Source organism: Octopus bimaculoides, chromosome 18 (assembly GCF_001194135.2).
Source record: "Octopus bimaculoides isolate UCB-OBI-ISO-001 chromosome 18, ASM119413v2, whole genome shotgun sequence".
In the NCBI taxonomy this organism is placed as follows: Eukaryota; Metazoa; Mollusca; class Cephalopoda; order Octopoda; family Octopodidae; genus Octopus; species Octopus bimaculoides.
In genome coordinates, this window is record NC_068998.1 from 50,016,934 (window position 1) to 50,023,053 (window position 6,120).

The 6,120-nt window shown below is 31.0% G+C and overlaps 1 long non-coding RNA gene across 1 annotated transcript; it reads right to left on the bottom strand.

Moving 5' to 3' along the window:
- Positions 1–1,126: 1,126 nt before the first annotated feature.
- On the bottom strand, positions 1,127–3,687 carry LOC128249752 (uncharacterized). Its single transcript, XR_008265846.1, has 3 exons — positions 3,369–3,687; positions 2,295–2,315; positions 1,127–1,268 (listed from the first exon to the last, which is right to left on the bottom strand). It is a non-coding gene; the product is annotated as an uncharacterized LOC128249752 (long non-coding RNA).
- Between the last annotated feature and the right edge of the window lie 2,433 nt (positions 3,688–6,120).

A 6,120-nucleotide genomic window follows, 5' to 3' on the forward strand; every position in this document is an offset into this window, starting at 1 on the left:
ATATATATATATATATATATATACCTACGTAGCTATCTCACTCTGTCAGTCTGCTTCTCACTTCATATAAATATATTTGTGTGTGTGTATGTGTGCGTGTATTTATGGTCGAATGGAGAATCAAATAAAATACGTGTAAATGAACACAGATACCAGGTTTATGCATATATAAACTAAATTTGAGATAATATGATTGATAATATTATCTAATTATAGATCTATCCTCTTACTAAATGTTGGAAGCAAAAACAAAATGTTGAATTTTCCGTCATCTTTTCTCATATTCCACAACCTATATTACAGATGTCGCCTACACAAATATCTTTCTTGCACACTTCTAAATAATGTAACACATGTTTTGCCTAACTTCACACTATGTGTTATCTTAATTTATTTGTCTTTTTAATGTCACTGTTGTTGATATCTTATATCTTATATGGTACATCCGACATTTTAAATATATGTATAAATTGATCTATGTGAATTGCAAAAAAGATATATTTCATATTTCATATAATCTATCATGAAATTCGTGTGATAAGCACTGCAACGATTACATGGCCGTTAAAGGCATAAAGGAGAGAATAATCTCTGCGGTTTCTGTTGGGAGAGCAACCGATTACATTTTTTTTCTTTCCAGTAGAGCGATTAGAATTGTTTTCTATAGATGATTGGTTCGTGTGGTCTGTTATCCCCATTGAAGGAATGGTGATGAAGAGACATGTTAAATATGAAACTGAAATATGACGTATTATTTTTAATGTAACTCGGAAACGATTACTATTTCTACTACGATAGTACTGTTTGTAAACTATATTGTAGTTGATAGGACATCTGATAAGTACTTCTAAAATCTGTTCATAGATTGTCATATGTGAAAGATGAATTTGTAATTGAGACAATATGTGCCAATCTATAAAATAATGAATAGTAAAGCTAAAATATTAAGTAAATATATTCATGTAAGCGCATTTCAAAGTAATATAAGGAAACATAAATATTCTGATTGATATTAAAATCTTTATTTTCAATTATTAGTCACCATTTGGTATTGAAAGTTAAAATTATGGGAAACTTGCAAAACAAATATATACGTTTAAGTTTCAGATGCTTAATAATTCCAGGTATTGATATATTTCAAACGTTCAAGACCGAACCATCAAAAATACTAAGTTAATAACGCATGCACATTATCATTGCAACCATGTATCTATATTCATTAATGAAACCACACATGCAGAAAGAACAACCGGTATGTAAAAGGTCACCTGTAAAATGAATAGGAAAAAATGTTAAACATAAACATTGAAAGTAGTGTCATGTGAATTACAGAAGTATGTCGATGTGTATATATTTCTATTTATCAACATTTTTTGTGTTGCACAGTATTTCGCCGCGGATATTTTAGGTTTGTTGAAGGAATGAGCGACGAACATAAACTACTAAAATGGACCACCAGAAAGATGCCGATGGTGTCAATGACCAGTCTGCACTGATTTAGATTTAAATGAAAACAGAAAGAGAATTATTGCGTAGGTAAAAGTTGAGTCTGTGCTACTCTTCTCATGAAATGATAGGGACTATATTGCTTAGGACTTTTGGCTACTGAATATATATGAAGGTTAACAAATTTACGATGAATGAAATCACATTCAGGAGACCTTTTTTTTTCTACCTTATACAGTACCAGATCTCTCTATGCAGGGTAAAAATATTTTAATAGGTAGTTCATCTCCTTTCTATATCGATAAATGTGTTAGCATTATTAATGTATTTTTATCGTAGTGATATTCAATTTCTCATATTCAAATTATTTTGGCAGAACTATCATAATAGTCTATCAATTACAAATGGATATATTAAAATAAATTATATTACTACAGTAATCCCTCATAATATCGTGGTTCACCAATCAGAGTTTATTCTTTTAAGATAACGTCGATTCCTCCATGGTGTTGTTTTGCATTTATAATAAAATAAATATGTGCAGATTACAAAAGAAAAAAATTAATATACAGTACTGTACTGTTTTTAACTATCTTCATGTTTTGGAACATAACCCTGCGATAGTCGAGGGATTGCTGTCCTCCAATTATTGACAAAGCTGTTACACCGCGATGTCATTACTGATGAATATGTGAGAGATCTGCATTCGAGTGAGTGAGTATTGAAAAACACTATTGTAATTAAGATTGTAATAAATTGTTTTACATGCGAATACTGGAGTAGATTGGAAATAGAATCAGAGAAAATACAATAATTACTTATGAATGTCTTAACATGAAATCACGTACCTTGTCTGGACTTCCATTATACTGAAAGCAAAAAGTGTCATGAATGTGAGAGTGTCACAACAGGGAATTCAATTTATCTGCACAGATATATCTTAATTACGATGATATGTTTTCCATCTTACAACGATCGTTATATAAAATATCATCATTATATATTTGAGTGATCAGTAATAACTGAAGCGAAGAACTAATCTTTGTCGTTACCTGTGTGTTTTAATAATAGTAGTTGATTAAATGCGATGGAATAAAAGTATCACAGATTGTTGGCATTATTTTACCGATTTGCTGACCATTATTTCGAAGCACAGGAATAATCTGAGTATTGCTAAAATGAAGTATTAAATTACTTTCCGATCGTCAGTTTATAGAAACTAAATTTCAGCGAAATACTATCGTTGAATTATATTTAGTAAAACTAATAAAATACATTTTTTTGATTTAGACTCTGTCCTCCCAATAAAATGAAAATTATAAAAAGTTATCCTATAGCATTGTTGTTGTAATTACGTTACACACCACATAAATCTTCGACACACTCTAATAGCTACTGAATCATTTTGTAAATTCTGCAGTATAATATACTACAAAATGATTCAATGCAAAATGGAAATTTGAAATATTTTTGAATTCGTTATGACGATATATATTTGATTACGTACCATGTTTATGGAACATATGGCTTCTTTTCTCCTCGTGTTTATAACTATACAGACGATATCGAAAGGTTGGCTGTCTATTTATGATGCTTTTATTCTCATTCATGTCTGTCGGTTGCAATCGTTCTCCGTATCAATCATAATCTTATATTTTTGGTAACAACAGTATACATTCAGAAGCTATATGTCAGATATTACTGCTATATAAAATGCAATTATAATAGTATCATGTTAATGCGTGCGACTGCTATATTCCCCAATTAAACACCAAGCTCCTTGCTTCCAATGTCATTTCACAGACAATTTTTAGATACGATAGAAACGTATTTTTCCGAAGGGAAGCATTACTTCGAGGGAGGTCAAATTTAATTTACAGTAGTATTAAATACAATTACAATAATAGTTACAATTAACTTACGCGACACGAGTGAACCACTTTAAATAGGTTGTAACAATCCGGTGCAATTTTATTTTCCAAACATATCAATAAGTTTTTGTAGTTCCTGGAAAAACCAAATATCTTTGGGAACATCATTTAAAACACGAACATACAATTTCTACGTGTAAACTAAATGAACTATACAGAAACTAAATTCTATTGAATATATATGAATTATAAGACGTGAATATCTCTACTCATGCTATAGCACGCATAGATACACACACAAACTCTCGCTCTCTTTATCTCTCTCCCACTCAAACGCTCAAACGCACTCACACACAAATGTACACGCACCACATACTTATTCGTATGTAAGCATATATATATATATATATATATATATATATATACTCACACCTGCAGTTTTGCTTCTTTTCCACATAAAGTTTTAATTCACCATCGCAAATTTTCTCTGCTATATGTGTACAACTCTGCCAATTGGGCGCAGTCACTCTATCTGGAATGTAAAAATAAAATCACTTTTTCTTTTTGTCTATGCCTCTGAACATTTCCATAACCGTAGTAAACTATTTCACAAATTAAATTCATGTATTTAACCATTATACACACAAAAAAACCGATATCGTGGAAACGGAAGTAGAAGCAGGTGAAGTGCTTGGTTCCATTTATTTTTGGTGATTTGTTTTGATTTTTTGAAAATAGAAGTTATATTTTTTATGCTCGTTCCAATATCTTGTACAAAATCGACAACGGTTTGATCCAGTCGGATATCCTTAGTATTATAGCTATACAGGCCGTTTTATCAATGACACGCTCTTAATGACATCTAAGCCATAACTCTGTTACAGTTATTTACAATTGCGCTTCAATAATCAACGGGAATTTTCTACATTGCTTTTACTGTTTCATAGTGTGACGCAAATGAACGGAACAATTGCATAGTTAGAATTTATAGCCATAAATTTTGCATGTCAGGTGTCTCGTAAAGATTTGAAGTTTCGGTCTTTTTGAGGGGAATGGGAGAATATTTTTAATGCGGTTTGTACGATTTTGAGAATTTCATGCCACAATGGGTGTTGTTTTAAAAAGCATTCTCTGTATGGCATTTAGGTATGCAACTAAATGTATGCATTGTGAATAAGTTATGATAATCTGAAATCTTGATAAACCGAAATTAGTTAATCTTGATAAACCGATTTAAACAGCATCTAAATCTGGTTGCAGAAATCTCAATTAAATCAGCTGGTATAAATCAAAATGACAGAATATACGTCAATATCTGTTAAACCACAACTCAATCGGGAGCGCGTGCTTCCGTTGTTCTGCAAAAAAAATGTATATGCCTGCACTTCCTAAGATTATAAGATTTGGATTTAAGCAGCGTGTTCCAATTATTGGATCAAAGAAATATACGGTGTTATTCTCCTCCGCAGATGCTGCGTTACTTAGATCCATTAACATATGGGTTAGATTTATCCACGATTCTCAGCTTGATTGTATCTGTTGTGTAGTTGGTCTTCAAACTTAATACGTGACTAACCAACACAGTTGCATTACTTTTGTGGCTGTATCGGAAAATAGATAGGGAGTGTGCATAACGTCTTTTGAAACCGCATTACACGATGTACTTCGTCTATTCAATTATATCTTGAATGGTTGCTGTTATTTCTGACTGCTGCATGAGGAGTTTTATAATACACACCTGGCAAAGTAGGGAAGCTTCAGAGTCTCGAAAGATATTATAACAGAAATACAAGGCACACAAAAAAAAAATGACTGTATTATGTTTCCACTCAGGCACAGGTCAGACTAAAAATATTTTGATACGCTGTGAGCATATGAAGAGATGGCGATATTTAAAATTTGTGAGAGAAAAAGAAAGTATCCATTACACTTTCACGGCATATGTACGTCTTCTTGTCTGTCTGTCGTTTTCATTATTCTTATGAAGAACGAATGAGATAGATTATCTTATAGGGATGTATATATATATATATATATATATATATATATATATATATATATATATATATATATATATATATGCATATATAAAGGGGAAAAAGATACAGAGAGATAAAAAGAAAGAGAGAAAATGATTAATGATATTTCGATAAATATGTAAGGTGATAAAAAGAACGATAAGAATAAATTTTGATGTATTATGATAACTCTACAATTGAAATGCTACAAGGATATATGTCCAGGTTCATAGAATCATTGGTATTTTGATGTTACTAACCAAGCTGGTGGAACGCTTAAGATATATACTTACTAACAAGAAGTAAAAAAATGAATAAGTAAAATTTCATCATGCCGTATTAATAAATATGATCAGTTAGAAGTCATCTGCAAATAGTTTCATCTTAAATAACTATGAATCATGTAATACATGTTTTGCCTTAAATATAATTATACGTTAACAGTAATTATATTTTTCGTCCAGCAGTAATATATTTGACATAGAATAATTTATATGTGATTTTTAAAAGAATGTTTGTACATATTCTATTTTTGTTGCGCCATACTGTTTATTAAAAAATAATTGCTGGGTCAACTCCATCACATTTCAGACATATCATGTACCACGTTTCACTAGCCAGATGTACTATTTGAGTTAGATTTTATAGGAAATGAGAAAGAGATCCTCAAAAGTTTGTGGTTGATTGTATTTCCCAAACCTAAATTTCCGAGATCTTTCGTCTTTTCATCGGAAACGGACATGAACAGTATTCCTCTATTTGGTCGGCTTTAATAAAGATATATA